Below are 16,170 nucleotides of genomic sequence, written 5' to 3' on the forward strand. Positions count from 1 at the left end.
GGCGCCTAAAATGTTGACAGCTTCTGGATGAGAGAAACTTTGCTTTTTTTTTTTTTTTTTTGTATCTTTATTAAAGTGATTTTTCAACATATGAAGAGTTCATCACTGTAGATAAGAAAGGTGGGGTTTTGATGAAACCCCCCTTCGCGCCCAACCTGGGGGTCGCGCCAATAACGTGAACGACAGTAGCAATTAACCAAATTAAAATCCGTTAATTAATTTTATCGCTAACGTAGATTCAGGGCCCGCCTATCTACTATTTGTCTGACTAAGGGCCGAGAATGAATTTATCGACCTGCAGATAGGCCTTTTGGTTCCTGTTACTTGATTAGCTTAGGATCTGTTCACAAATTACGTAACGCAAAAATCCGAGTTTTTGACCCCCTCCCTCCCCCTCGTAACAAAAAGTAACATTTTTGGTACCCCCTCCCTCCCCCATGTAACGCGTAACTATGAAAATGTTAAAGGCAGATTTTTTTTTCTTCGCTGAAGTATTTGGGTTTTGGTATTTTTTAAACACTGTTAGGGACGGCACATGATCAAAAATCAAGGATTTTAGGAATGCAGCTAGTAGGAACGAAAATAGAATTTGCGATCATAATCATTTACATAGTTTAGCGGAACTGTGGTGTCGAGAAATAAAATATTCGCTTGGTATTTTTTCGCATACCAGTCCCGCTATATCAGCATGCTTGATTTCGATAATGACTAATGTTCGATAACGATTAAGAGCAATTACTTCAATCAGTGATTTAAAAAAAGACATTAAAATATTTTTTTATTCGCGTTATGCGTAACATTTTGTAGTACCCTCCCCCTCCCCCACCTTTCAATGTAACAAAGTATAACGCAATTTGGACCTCCCCCCTCCCCCCAAAAGCGTTACGTAATTTGTGAACAGACCCTTAGGAAAAAATAAGCTTATCACTACACAGCAAAAAAAGTTGTTGAATATTACATCGAAATCGCTGCAACCCGTTGAATCCATCGGTTGTTGAATATTACATTGCACGATGTACTCGAGAGCTTGCTGTGTAATAAACAGAAGCGACGTAATTTCTTTCGATGTAAATAATAAAATGATGTAATCGTTACGATGTAAATTAATGTGATGTAAAACAGTCCAAAATTCATAGTGCTGAATTTATTTATTATGATGTTTTATTTTTCGTGGTATTTCCGTTTTTTTAATCGAATTTGCATAACGATATTTAATTGTGTTCATATTTATATTATCTATACTGCATATAGAATTTGAGCAAGAAAAATAAATTATGTGCACAGATCGTTTTTTTATCGGTGGCATTGTTCGTCTGGAAGCCTTAAGTTTAATTCTTTGTCCTGATCGGTCCATCCGTAGCTCTTAGGTGGCATCCAGGGGCAGCACGTCATCGTGAACATGAACTTTCGGACTTCAAACGAATCAAATGCTGAAAGCAAAAAACAAGTTCAGTAAGGATGATGGATGAGCGAAGTTGGGTTTTTCTATACATCACATTGAAGCATAATTTATAACCCCTTATGCATAAAAAATATCTCACAAGGGTTTTCTAGAGTTCATGAGGAAATATTCTAGAGATTTTGACAATAATTCTTTTGGATTTTTACAGGGAACCCTTCTGGAATTCCGAGAAAAACCCTTTTGATATTCCAAAGCGAACAGTTCTGCGAGTTCACAAATAATTATCTGGAATATCACAGGGTTTTGCAGAGAATCTTTCATGGATTCCGCGAAGAAACCTACTGGAATGCCACAGGGAAACCAACTGGGGTTCTGCATAGAATCCTTATGGGATTCCGAAAGGAATCCTTATGGGATTCCGAAGGGAATCCTTATGGGAGTCCGAAAGGAATCTTTATGGGAGTCCGAAGAAAATTCTGGGATTCCGCCGGGCATTTCTCTAGGATTCCGAATATAATCTCTGGAATTCCGAGGAGAACTTCTGAAATTTCGACGGGAATCCTACTAGGATTCTGAGAGAAATCCTTCTGGAATTTAGGGGAAGTCATTCTTCCTTTGGAAACCTTTGTAGGAAAATGAATGGAATCTTTCTGACATTCGAAAAGGAATCCTTCTGAGATTCCGAAAGGAATCATTCAGGAATTCCGTGCAGAATCTTTCTGGAATTGCAAGGAGAATCATTTTGAAATAGCGACGGAAATCCTTCTGGAATCTTTGGATTCAGAGGATAATCCCTCTAGGATTCTAAGATGAGGGGAATCATTTTGGGATTCCGAGGGGAGTTCTACTAAGAGATTCCCGTAAGAATCTTGAGAAGACTCATATAGGGACTTTCCCGAAGAAATCTCGGAGAGATTCTGGAAGGAATTTTGGGGAGATTCTCAAATGAATCTCAGGGAATTTTATGAAGGAATCTTGAACAGAGATTCCTACGGGCATATCCCCAAGATGCCTACCGTAGCCTGCTCGAGATTCTTTAAGGAATCTTACTAAGATGCCGACGTTAATCTCTCCGAAATTACTACGGGATTCTTATACGAATCTTCCCAAAAGACCGACATGAATACTCCAGAATCATCCTGAAATTCCTTCAGGAATCTCCGAGATTTTTCGAGAATCTCCCAGAAAATCATTCCGAAATTTATAGGGAATCTACCCGAGATCCCTTCGAGAATCTTCCGAGATTGTTACAGGAATCTTCTCAATATACCGACAGGAATCCCTCGAAAAGTACTACAGAAATATCTCAAAGATTCCTAAGGGATGCTCCACGTAATTCTTTAAGAATTTTCCACCAGATTCCTTAGGGAAATTCTTTGAAGAATCTCCTAGAAATTCCTTAGACAATCCTCCAGAAAGTCTCTCCGAGATTCTTACGGGACTCATTCCTCCGGAAATCTTCTCGAGATTCCTTGGGGGATTTCCTAGAGATTCCATGTGGAATCTCCTAGAGAATCCTTCGGAAAAGGAATCCCGGATAGGCTACCGTAGGATTTGCGAGGAGATTCCCGTAGTAATTTCTGAAGGATTCGCGTCAGTATTTTGGGAAGATTCCTGAAAGAATCTCAGGGACCCTACCTCGGGGAGATTCCCGTAGTAATTTCGATGGGATTACCGTCGGTATATTGGGAAGATTCCTGTAACAATCCCAATGGAATCTCGGGGAGAAAAAACAAAACCCGTTAAACGAAGCTAAAAATCACACAAATTGTCGTTTACATGTCAACGTTACTTTCTTGTCATTTACTTTCACTAAAAATGCACGCTTCAAAACAGAAATAACTTTGATAAAAATATCCCATCCTCGTCGCCACTGTTATATCTGATAAAAGAACGATGGTGGACATAATTACGAACGGGGCAAAGAGACAAAATAGAAACACATGTTGTTAAGTTGGATGTCGCAAATCAACTGCGATCATCGTTTATTCGATAGAGTATATCAGCTGACGATTACTCTTTATTTCTCCTCATTCTCGGGGTGCGTTCATAAGCCTGACACAACAGAGATATTTCTGTAGTAATTTCTGAGGGATTCCTGTCGGTATATTGAGAAGATTCCTGTAATAATCTCATAAGATTCTCGAAGGGATCTCAGGTAGATTCCTATAAATTTCGGAATGATTTTCTGGGAGATTCTCGAAAAAATCTCGGAGATTCCCGAAGGAATTTCAGGGTGATTCTGGAGGATTCATGTCGATATTTTGGGAAGATTCGTATAAGAATCCCGTAGTAATTTCGGAGGGATTTACGTCGGCATCTTAGTAAGATTCCTGAAAGAATCTCGAGCAGGCTACCGTAGGCATCTTAGGATATGCCCGTAGGAATCTCTGTTCAAGATTCCTTCATAAAATTCCCAGAGATTCATTTGAGAATCTCCCTAAAATTCCTTCCGGAATCTCTCCGAGATTTCTTCGGGAAACTCCCAGAGATTCCTAAGAGAATCTCCCACAGAATCATTTCGAAATTCTTTCAGGAATCTCCATAAGATTTCTACGGGAAACTCCTACTCGAGATTTTACTTAAGCCTTTCCCAAAATTATTACGGGAGCCTTCACGAGATTCCTCATAGCCTTCCCTCCCAGAATCATTCCGAAAATGTTATATGAGTCAAGATTCTTACGGGAATCTCTTAGGAGAACTCCCCTCGGAATCCCAAAATGATTCCCTCAGCTTAGAATCCTAGAGGGATTATCCTCTGAATCCAAAGATTCGAGAAGGATTTCCGTCGCTATGTCGGAATGATTCTCCTTGAAATTCCAGAAAGATTCTGCACGGAATTCCTGAATGATTCCTTTCGGAATCTCAGAAGGATTCCTTTTCGAATGTCAGAAAGATTCCATTCATTTTCCTACAAAGGTTTCCTGTGGAATCCAAGAATGATTTTTAGCTGAAGGACTTTCCCCGGGATCGTAGAAGGATTTTCCTCGAGTCCTAGTAGTCCAAAAGTATTCCCGTCGAAATTCCAGCAGGATTTCCCTCGGAATTCCAGAAGGATTATATTCGGAATCCCAAAAGTATTTTATTCGAAACACAAAAAAGATTCTTTTGAAATTCCCAGAAGAATTTCCGGCGGAATCCCAGAATGATTCTTTGATTTCCCAGAATGAAGTAGGATTTCCTGCAGAATCGCAGCAGTATTCCCTACGTAATTCCAGCAGAATTTCCCCCTGGATTCGAGAAGGATCCCCATCGGGATCCCAGAAGAACTCCCCCGAGATCCCAGAAGAATTTCACTCGGAATCCCCGATATATTCTAGTCGGAATTTCAAAAGGTTTTTATATTCGGAATCGAAAAAGGATTGCAATCGGAATACCAAAAGGTTTCCATTCGGAATACCAAAAGGATTCCAAAGGAACGAATGGATTTTTCGCGGAATCGTAACAGGATCTGCATGATTCCAAAAGAATTCCCTGCGGAATCTCGAAAGGATTCCCTTTAGAATAACAGAAGAATTATCTTAGGAATCTCAGGTGGATTCTTTTCGGAACCCCAGATGGAATCCCCCGGGATCCCAGAATGACTTCCCCGAGATTCCAGAAGGATTTCTCTCAGAATCCTAGTAGGATTCCCGTCGAAATTTCAGAAGTTCTCCTCGGAATTCCAGAAGGATTATATTCGGAATCCTAGGAATCTCAGGAAGAATCCGTAGGAATTTCAGGAAATTCCGAAGGACTCTCGGGAAGATTCCCGTAGGATTCTCGGGAAGATTCCCGTAGGATTCTCGGGGAGACTTCGGTAAGAATTTCGAGAGGATCCCGAAGGAATCTGAGGAAAGATTCCCGAAGAAATTTTGGGAAGAGATTCCTCCTCCTCCTCGGGGAGATTCCCGGAGGAATCTCGGGGAAATTCCCGGAGGAATCTCGGGGAAATTCCCGAAGGAACCTCGGGGAGATTCCCGAAGGAACCTCGGGGAGATTCCCGAAGGAACCTCGGGGAGATTCCCGAAGGAACCTCGGGGAGATTCCCGAAGGAACCTCGGGGAGATTCCCGAAGGAACCTCGGGGAGATTCCCGAAGGAACCTCGGGGAGATTCCCGAAAGAATCTCGGGGAGATTCCCGAAGGAACCTCGGGGAGATTCCCGAAGGAACTCAGGAGACTCTCGAGGGAATCTTGGGAGACTCCCGAAGGAAGCTCAGGAGACTCCGAAGGAAGCTCGGGGAGACTCCCGAAGGAAGCTCGGGGAGACTCCCGAAGGAATCTCGGGGAGACTCCCGAAGGAATCTCCATGGGGAATCTCCTAGTGATTCCTTCGGAAAAGGAATCTCGGATAGGCTACCGTAGGATTTGCGAGGAGATTCCCGTAGTAATTTCTGAAGGATTCGCGTCGGTATTTTGGGAAGATTCCTGAAAGAATCTCAGGGACCCTACCTCGGGGAGATTCCCGTAGTAATTTCGATGGGATTCCCGTCGGTATATTGGAAAAATTCCTGTAACAATCTAAATGGAATCTTGGGGAGATTCCCAAAGGAATCTCGGGGAGATTACCTAAGGAAACTCGGGGAGATTCCCAAGGGAACTCAGGGAGATTCCCAAAGGAATCTCGGGGAGATCCTCAAATGAATCTCGAAGAGATCCTCAAAGAAATCTCGGGGAGATTCCCACAGGAATTTCGGGGAGATTCCAAAAGGAATCTCGGGGAGATTCCCGAAGGAATCTCGGGGAGATTCTCGTAGGACTCTCAGGGAAATTCCCGAAGGACTCTCGGGAAGATTGCCGTAGGATTCTCGGGGAGATTCCCGTAAGATTCTCGGGAGATTCCGTAGGATTCTTGGGAGATTCCGTAGGAATCCTGGGAGACTTCGGTAAGAATTTCGAGAGGATCCCGAAGGAATCTGAGGCAGATTCCCGAAGGAATCTGAGGCAGATTCCCGAAGGAATCTGAAGAAGATTCTCGAAAGAATCTGGGAAAGATTCTCAAAGGAATTTCGGCAAGATTCCCGAAGGAATTTTGGGAAGAGATCCCTCCTCCTCCTCGGGAAGATTCTCGGAGAATCTCCCCGAGATTCCTCCGGGAATCTCCCCGAGATTCCTCCGGGAATCTTCCCGAGATTCCTCCGGGAATCTTCCCGAGATTCCTCCGGGAATCTTCCCGAGATTCCTCCGGGAATCTTCCCGAGATTCCTCCGGGAATCTTCCCGAGATTCCTCCGGGAATCTTCCCGAGATTCCTCAGGAATCTTCGAGATTCCTCAGGAATCTTCGAGATTCCTCCAGGAATCTCCCGAGATTCCTCCAGGAATCTCCCGAGATTCCTCCAGGAATCTCCCGAGATTCCTCAGGAATCTCCCGAGATTCCTCGGGAATCTCCCGAGATTCGAGGAATCTCCCGAGATTCCTCAGGAATCTCCCGAGATTCCTCCGGGAATCTCCCGAGATTCCTCAGGAATCTCCCGAGATTCCTCCGGGAATCTCCCGAGATTCCTCCCAATCTCCCGAGATTCCTCCAGAATCTCCCAGATTCCTCCAGGAATCTCCCGAGATTCCTCCGGGAATCTCCCGAGATTCCTCAGGAATCTCCCGAGATTCCTCCAGGAATCTCCCGAGATTCCTCCAGGAATCTCCCGATTCCTCCGAATCTCCCGAGATTCCTCCGGGAATCTCCGAGATTCCTCCAGGAATCTCCCGAGATTCCTCCAGGAATCTCCCGATTCCTCAGGAATCTCCGAGATTCCTCCAGGAATCTCCCGAGATTCCTCCCAATCTCCCGAGATTCTCAGGAATCTCCCGAGATTCCTCCAGGAATCTCCCGAGATTCCTCCGAATCTCCCGAGATTCCTCAGGAATCTCCCGAGATTCCTCAGGAATCTCCCGAGATTCCTCCGGGAATCTCCCCGAGATTCCTCCGGGAATCTCCCCGAAATTCCTCCGGGAATCTCCCCGAGATTCCTTCGGGAATCTCCCCAAGATTCCTCCGAGAATCTTCCCGAGGAGGAGGAGGGATCTCTTCCCAAAATTCCTTCGGGAATCTTGCCGAAATTCCTTTGAGAATCTTTCCCAGATTCTTTCGAGAATCTTCTTCAAATTCCTTCGGGAATCTTCCTCAGATTCCTTCGGGAATCTTTCCCCAGATTCCTTCGGGATCCTCTCGAAATTCTTACCGAAGTCTCCCCGGGATTCCTACGGGAATCTCCCCAAGAATCCTACGGGAATCTCCCCGAGAATCTTACGGGAATCTCCCCGAGAATCCTACGGCAATCTTCCCGAGAGTCCTTCGGGAATTTCCCTGAGAGTCCTACGAGAATCTCCCCGAGATTCCTTCGGGAATCTCCCCGAGATTCCTTTTGGAATCTCCCCGAAATTCCTGTGGGAATCTCCCCGAGATTTCTTTGAGGATCTCTTCGAGATTCATTTGAGGATCTCCCCGAGATTCCTTTGGGAATCTCAGGGACCCTACCTCGGGGAGATTCCCGTAGTAATTTCGATGGGATTCCCGTCGGTATATTGGAAAAATTCCTGTAACAATCTAAATGGAATCTTGGGGAGATTCCCAAAGGAATCTCGGGGAGATTACCTAAGGAAACTCGGGGAGATTCCCTAGGGAACTCAGGGAGATTCCCAAAGGAATCTCGGGGAGATCCTCAAATGAATCTCGAAGAGATCCTCAAAGAAATCTCGGGGAGATTCCCACAGGAATTTCGGGGAGATTCCAAAAGGAATCTCGGGGAGATTCCCGAAGGAATCTCGGGGAGATTCTCGTAGGACTCTCAGGGAAATTCCCGAAGGACTCTCGGGAAGATTGCCGTAGGATTCTCGGGGAGATTCCCGTAAGATTCTCGGGGAGATTCCCGTAGGATTCTTGGGGAGATTCCGTAGGAATCTCGGGAGACTTCAGTAATAATTTCGAGAGGATCCCGAAGGAATCTCGGGAGATTCCTGAAGGAATCTGAGGAGATTCCCGGAGGAATTTGAGGAGATTCTCGAAAGAATCTGGGAAAGATTCTCAGGAATTTCAGAGATTCCCGAAGGAATTTTGGAGATTCTCGGAGGAATCTCGGGGAGATTCTCGGAGGAATCTCGGGAGATTCCCTGAAGGAATCTCGAGATTCCTGAGGAATCTCAGATTCCTGAGGAATCTCGGGAGATTCCGGAGGAATCTCGGGAGATCTGAGGAATCTCGGGAGATTCCCGGAGGAATCTCGGGAGATTCCGGAGGAATCTCGGGAGATTCCCGGAGGAATCTCGGGGAGATTCCCGGAGGAATCTCGGGGAGATTCCCGGAGGAATCTCGGGGAGATTCCCGGAGGAATCTCGGGGAGATTCCCGGAGGAATCTCGGGGAGATTCCCGGAGGAATCTCGGGGAGATTCCCGGAGGAATCTCGGGGAGATTCCCGGAGGAATCTCGGGGAGATTCCCGGAGGAATCTCGGGGAGATTCCCGGAGGAATCTCGGGGAGATTCCCGGAGGAATCTCGGGGAGATTCCCGGAGGAATCTCGGGGAGATTCCCGGAGGAATCTCGGGGAGATTCCCGGAGGAATCTCGGGGAGATTCCCGGAGGAATCTCGGGGAGATTCCCGGAGGAATCTCGGGGAGATTCCCGGAGGAATCTGGGGAAAGATTTCCGAAGGAATCTGAGGAAGATTCCCGAAGGAATCTCGGGAGATTCCCGGAGGAATCTCGGGAGATTCCGGAGGAATCTCAGGGAGATTCGGAGGAATCTCAGGGAGATTCGGAGGTATCTCGGGGAGATTCCCGGAGGAATCTCGGGGAGATTCCCGGAGGAATCTCGGGGAGATTCCCGGAGGAATCTCGGGGAGATTCCCGGAGGAATCTCGGGGAGATTCCCGGAGGAATCTCGGGGAGATTCCCGGAGGAATCTCGGGGAGATTCCCGGAGGAATCTCGGGGAGATTCCCGGAGGAATCTCGGGGAGATTCCCGGAGGAATCTCGAGGAGATTCCTGAGGAATCTGGGAGATTCTCGAAAGATTCGAGATCTCAATTTTGGAAGAGATCCTCTCGAGGAATCTCGGGGAGATTCCCGGAGGAATCTCGGGGAGATTCCCGGAGGAATCTCGGGGAGATTCCCGGAGGAATCTCGGGGAGATTCCCGAAGGAATCTCGGGGAGATTCCCGAAGGAATCTCGGGGAGATTCCCGAAGGAATCTCGGGGAGATTCCCGAAGGAATCTCGGGGAGATTCCCGAAGGAATCTCGTGGAATTTCCCTTAGGAATCTCGGGGAGATTCTTAAAGGAATCTCGAAGAGATTCCCGGAGGAATCTCGGGGAGATTCCCGAAGGAATCTCGGGGAGATTCTCGAAGGAATCTCGGGGAGATTCTCGAAGGAATCTCGGGGAGATTCTCGAACGAATCTCGGGGAGATTCTCGAACGAATCTCGGAGAAGATTCCCGAAGGAATCTCGGCAAGATTCCCAAAGAACTCTCGGCAAGATTCCCAAAGAATTCTCGATAAGATTCGCGAGAAAATTCTCGGGAAGATTCCCGAAGGAATCTCGAGGAGATTCCCGAAGGGATCTCGGGAGGATTCCTGAACAAGTCTTGGGGAGTTTCGTAAAGGAATCTTGGGAAATTCCCGAAGGAATCTCGGGGAGATTCTCGAAGGAATCCGGCGAGAATCCCGTAGGAATCTCGAAGAGATTCCCTTAGATATGTCAGGAAGATTTCCGTACGAATCTCGAACAGAAAACTGTAGCAATTGTGGGAAGATTCTCGTAAAAATCGCGGGGAAATTCCTTTAGATTGTCTGGGAGAATGCCGTAGTGATCTCGTGGAGATTCCTATAAGAAATTCGCGTAGAAATTCTGGGAAAATTCGTGAAGGAATCTTATGAAGATTCCCGTAGAAGTTCTACGGTAGAACTATCAGGTTGTTTCCCGCAGGGATCTCGGGGAAATTTTAGGAATCTTGGGACGATTCCCTTAGGAATTTTGAAACGTTTTCTTCTGGAATGGGGCCCTCTTTAGCTTAGGCATTTTTCGGATTGGATATTGTCGCGATTCCCCTGGGCATAAAAGTATCATCGTATTAGCATAGATATAATAATCAAGATGTTGGGGTCAGAGCAAATTAGTACTCATTTTATGGTTCCAGTGTACTAAGTTTTCGGTACCCAGCTGCTACCGAGTGGTACCCAGTAAAACGAAGCAGTCCTTCGATTTGGATTTGAATTTGATCTAATAATTGATCGTCGCCATGCGCAACATCATGTTTATTATTTTTCAGTGGAGTTCTTGTTGATGTCGCCAGTTTTCATAATTTAATAGTTTTATTTTACATCTACTAATTTCTTTTTCTTTTTTCAGATTGAATTTGGAGTTGAAAGGAATTTAATAGACTAGAGATGGCAAATTATGGCCCATTCTGAACCGTAGGGTCCTTGCAATGTCCATGTTACGGCAAAAAAGGTTTCAGGTTGTGACAACCATGCTTAGATTGTTGCGAGTATAGATTTTACTCATTGGCGAAATCCCGTTATCAACTTTGGCTCCACATAGAGGAAAACTAAAAAGCATTTTTTGGACCTTGTTAGAGATATATATGTAACAGTTGAACCTCATATAAAGGAAAATCCTATCAAATGTCCGTCTAAGGGAAGTAACGCTTACGTTGGTAATTTTGGAAATTGTCTCGTCTAGAAACGGATCTAAGAAATGATTAAGTAGACGGGCGAATACTCATACATACATACGAATACATACATATTTGCAAATTGGCAAGGTTCTCTTTCACAAGAATTTTAGCTATTTCTACCAATGGGTTTTTCGGGCTCTTCAAGTATTTCTCTCAAGTATCTCTCTAGATAGGCAAAAATACTTCGTTCAAATTCATACAGATACAGAAGAATCTATTAGAAAAGTTTATAAAATAATTTTGATAAATCATCCAAAAAGAAAGTGCATTTGAAGACACTTCGCGATACAAACGCAAACTCTCTGAACCGAACACGGGATCTGGTAGAAATCCGAAAGAAAAGCGTATTTACTGAACTGTAGTGACAATAAATTGGAGGCCCTCTAGTGTCACTAATTTTCTGTATGCGATTTAATTGGTCCTATTATTTTTATTGTTCAAGATGAACTAATCAGCGTTGTGTACCAGAGAAAACCCAAAAGACAATTATTTCTAAGCTCATGAGGTGATTTTTTGTTGTGCCTGAGTTACGGACAATTTTGAGGGAAATATCCAGGTTCGCTATACGAATAACGGCAAATTTTCACGGTTTCACATGTTTTTTTTCCGGCGGTATACGGATACAGCAATAAATTAGCCTGTTGCCCTCAGACTCTTTCCGTTTTTTCAATTCACTTATGTCGTGGTTATTCTAAAGACACTTTACGAGAATACTCAAACAAGCCGGTTCGAATATCTCAGGTTCGAATGTGAAGGGGCCCCCAGAATGATGAACGCAGCGGCGCGTTTTGGCAGTTAACCCATGCATTTTCTGTTCAAACCTGCCACAGCACTCAACATTCTAGAGTTCTGGTTCAATCTTGACACAGTCTTCATAAATTCCATGGACTAGAATAGTTAGAAGTGGTAAAGTTTTAAAGTTTAAAAAATAATAATTTTAAAGTTAAAAACTTGTAAGCAAACCGTTGAATTCCTAGGTTTCCATATATCTTGTTCTCGACTCTGAAACTTAAAACGGAGCCCAATACTGAGATTGGTTGAGTTTGAGCTTTTCCCGGCTTTCCGAAAGCAATTGTCCTGCTAAAAATATATCAGTAATTAAATACAATTTAAATGGATGAAATTGCAACCATCAGAAAAACCATCCTGCTTTCATTTTTGAAAGTTGTTTTTGTTTGGTGAAAAATCAACTTACGAAAATGTTGCTATGGAACCGGTACTAAATTATACCACAGACAAACAGACGTAACACTGAGAAAATTCCCATCGACCATGAGCTCAACGGTCGTTTTAAATTCAACTGCTTGCGAGTTTTAAATCCAGGGGCGCGCGCATCGTATACCTTTGTATTTGACATCTCACACTAGCGCATTCTGTTGACATTGTCGTACTAAACTTTGTTTCGTACAACATGCACGTTAGGTGGTGGACAAATAACTGGGCGATGGATTTTGAAACAAATTGTTCTAGCTGTTACGTCTGTTTGTCTGTGATTATACGATTCAAGGTGCCGTTAATAAATTACGTAATGGATACTGAGATGACATTTCTGGGTACTGAGGATTATTCATAGCGTGCGAAACTGGAACCACAAAAAATCGCCAGTTTTATATTGATTGTTGGTATTAGCCTCATGATATACGAATGCAGAAATGGTACCTTGGCTTAGAATTCTCTCAGTTAATAACTATATAGGAGCGCTAAATGAACACTAAGCTGCGAGTCAGCAATGTCCCAGTGGGGATTCCGGGAGAGGCTTTCCATTAAGAGAGACTTCCTTTCGGAAACCTGGGTGGATTCTCTAAGGAATATTAAAAATATTCTCGGCGGTATTTAAGAACATTTTTCTGCAGAATCCCAGAACGGTTCCCTGTGAAATAAAAAAAATCCCGTGAAATCCCTTTAAGGTTTCCATACGGAATTCCTCTATCCCTACGGAATCCTTCTATAGATTCTTTACAGAATTCCCCTAAATTTTCCATACGGAATCACTCCTACGTAATTCCACATGAAATCCCCTTAAAAGTGTACTACACAATCTGCCTATGGATTCCCTAGGAAATCCCCCCAAGGTTTCTCTACAAATTACCTTAAAGGGTTTTCTACGGAATACCATAAAAATCCCTTTAGAATTCATGAAAGATTCCCTGCGAAATCCCAAGACATTATTTGCAGAATTTCTGGAGAATTTTCCTGCGAAATCCCAGAAGTATTTCCTGCAGAATCCCGAAAGTATGTATGTAATTACTATGCAATTACCAAAGGAATACCCAAAGAAATTCTATTGGAATCTTAATAGCAATTCATTAACCTCAAACCATAATTACGGAATATTCGCATGTAAATGCATTTTATAAGTAGATTTGATTTGCTTATCCACTCCGATAAATGTATTTTCTATTTGAACCGACAAGACATCGAAGTTTTCTATATCTGTGTCGTTTAACAGGTAGACAGCCATGTTATGAGACGCCACTGCGGAATCTCCGAAGAATTTCGTTCATAGTCCCCAAAAAAACCTTTTGGAATTCCCAAACGATTCCATTTGCACTCCCCAAATAATTCCGTTTAGAAACCGCAAAGGATTCCTCGGAGTTCCCTAATGAATTCGTTTGGATTGCTGTTCCTTCTTTCCTTTTTTAAGATACCGTTTCCACGTATCTAAAATAAAGATAATAAAAATCAATTCCGAATCTCAGAAAAGGCAAACGGGTTCCATACAAGTTCAAAAAAACTCTGAGCTCCCGGTCACAATCCCCGAGCGATTCTGTTTGGAATTCTTTAAGAATTATTTTTGGAATCGAATATTTGAATCATTTGAAAATCTATATTCCGAGCCAGATATAGAGAGAGAATAGTACATACTTACGTAATTAGTAATTAGTCACTGATTACAATTATGTCATTCTTATAAGTTGTCTCGTTCGGAGTGACAATACCTATAATTATAATTTCTTTCAACCGACACATTGATCCCGATATATTGTCTGTTGGATCAGGGGCCAATTCCGAATTTTGAAGTCATTCTAACATTGCCAGGCACGCGGGCCATTCCGAGGACAAAATTGTGTACTCGAATATAAACAACTGCTGCCGGCGGAGGTTCTGGCGGAGGACGCAGAAGAGTTGCGAATTCCCGACCAGGAAGCGATCGATGAAATTACGGAAAATACCAGTAAGGCACTAAAGAAGCTGACGAATCAGAAGATTGTGCCGGCCATGCCCGTAAGAGCCGCGAAAAAGCAAATATATTCAATACGCACCATCTCAACAGGGAGATGCTTCCAATTCAGGCGCTTGACAAATAGTTATTCGTATGGTTGAGGCACAAGTAGATCCGATGGTACTGCAACGATTCCGAATCAATAAAAAGATCCCACGGGTGCCACGTTCTCCTCCGGCTCCGGTTTTGCATTCTCCAACGAGAAAAGCGAGGAGAAAAGTAACAGTGAAGGGACAACGGGAATGTAATGTTCCTCCGTGCATTTCCAACTGGAAGAAGGCCAAGGGTTACACAATTCCGCTCCACAAATGCCTGGTTGCTGATGGCCGTAGACTGCAGCAGGTCCATATAAACGAGAAATTTCCGAAAATAGCCGAAGCGCTGTACATTGCTGACCGGAAGGCTCGAGAAGCTGTCGAAGGCCGTGCCCAGTTGGAGAAGAAACTGGTCCGATAGGTGAAGGAAAATATAGAAGATATGTTGCGGCAAATGGCTCAGCATGCCCGTGAGGAACGTGCGGGGATTCGCCATCCTGGTGAAGCCGCTGCTGGAAGGGGTGCCGATTTGAATTTGATTCCGGAAGATCTACGTAAACGTGACGAAATTCGAGCCGTACGCCATCGGATCGGGAGCGCGCTCGCAATAGGAAATTGGCTCGCGCGGCTCCGGATAAGCGCCCAAAACTACACCGGGAAGGGGAGCGTGACATCTCCGAACACAACACCTTGGGATTTGCATCCAAGACGTCGCTCGCCGGAGAGGCACCGTTCGATCAACGGCTGTTTAATACATCCAAAGGTAAGACGGGTAAGCGTCGAATAACGACAACTATACTCCCATGCAAGTTAAAAAAAACTCTCAGCTTCCGGTCACAACCCCCGAGTGATTCTGTTTGGAATTCCATTTGAAATCGAATATGTTATGAAAATCATTTGAAGATCTATCTTCCGTTCCGGATAGAGAGAATCGAGAGAATAGTACATACTTACGTGATTAGTAATTAGCCACTGAGTTGTCTCGTCCGGAGTGTCACAAGTGTTCCAGAGTAATTCCTTCCAACCGGCACAATTCCGTCATTCTAACCTTGCCGTGATGTACATGATGTACAGATTTTAGTTGAATCTGAATACAAATAAGGAATGAAAATTAAATTCTTTTGTAATAAATAAAAACATACCTATAGGTACTATAGTTAAGCTGTAATCTGGTAAAATGGGTCCTGATAGCGATCTGTTGGGAATGAGAAGGCATCTAGCACAGCGATCAGGAATAAAGATGATTTGCGGCACCTTCGTAGACTGTGAATGGACCGGGTCAACTGCAAACAAATTGAAGTCCACTGCGGCCATATTCTGAAATAACAAATAGAAATAAAAACTACAAACAACTATTTATAATCATAATAAATGCCTACTTACATTTTGTTCATCACAAATGTTTTGCCATTTGTGATGAACAAAATGTAAGTAGGCATTTATATTTTTGCATATAAAGAAAATGTTTGCTCCCGACCCGAGGCTTCGCCGCCGCATGCATGCGATGGAAACTAAACACCATCACGTCGTTGACGTCAAGTCCGCAGTGTTGCGAGAAAATTATATTATAAATGGATATAATATTATATCCAATTTGTGTAATATTACACAACTCTTTTGGATCATATTGGTTGCATCATTTTCTGTGTGATATTCAACATTTTAAATATTGAATATTACACAAATGCGACGTGAGGAAAATTAATGAATCTGTTTTTGTGTAATTTCCGGGCGATGTGAAATTACATCAATATGAATGATAATGTGTATTATTATTCCGGCATTACATAGAAATTCTGGTACATCACCTAAATTACATCGATGCACATTACATTATTTTTTGCTGTGTACTATTAT

General features: G+C 43.7%; 1 long non-coding RNA gene and 1 pseudogene across 1 annotated transcript; one reads left to right on the forward strand and one right to left on the reverse strand.

Annotated features, from left to right (window-relative positions):
- Positions 1-1,210: 1,210 nt before the first annotated feature.
- LOC134217385 (uncharacterized) lies at positions 1,211-15,821 on the reverse strand. Its single transcript, XR_009981018.1, has 4 exons — positions 15,791-15,821; positions 15,456-15,630; positions 15,268-15,400; positions 1,211-1,430 (listed from the first exon to the last, which is right to left on the reverse strand). It is a non-coding gene; the product is annotated as an uncharacterized LOC134217385 (long non-coding RNA).
- LOC134214487 (puff-specific protein Bx42-like) lies at positions 12,255-15,214 on the forward strand (annotated as a pseudogene).
- Positions 15,822-16,170: the final 349 nt, after the last annotated feature.

The sequence above is a fragment of the Armigeres subalbatus genome, chromosome 2 (genome assembly GCF_024139115.2).
Source record: "Armigeres subalbatus isolate Guangzhou_Male chromosome 2, GZ_Asu_2, whole genome shotgun sequence".
NCBI lineage: Eukaryota > Metazoa > Arthropoda > Insecta > Diptera > Culicidae > Armigeres > Armigeres subalbatus.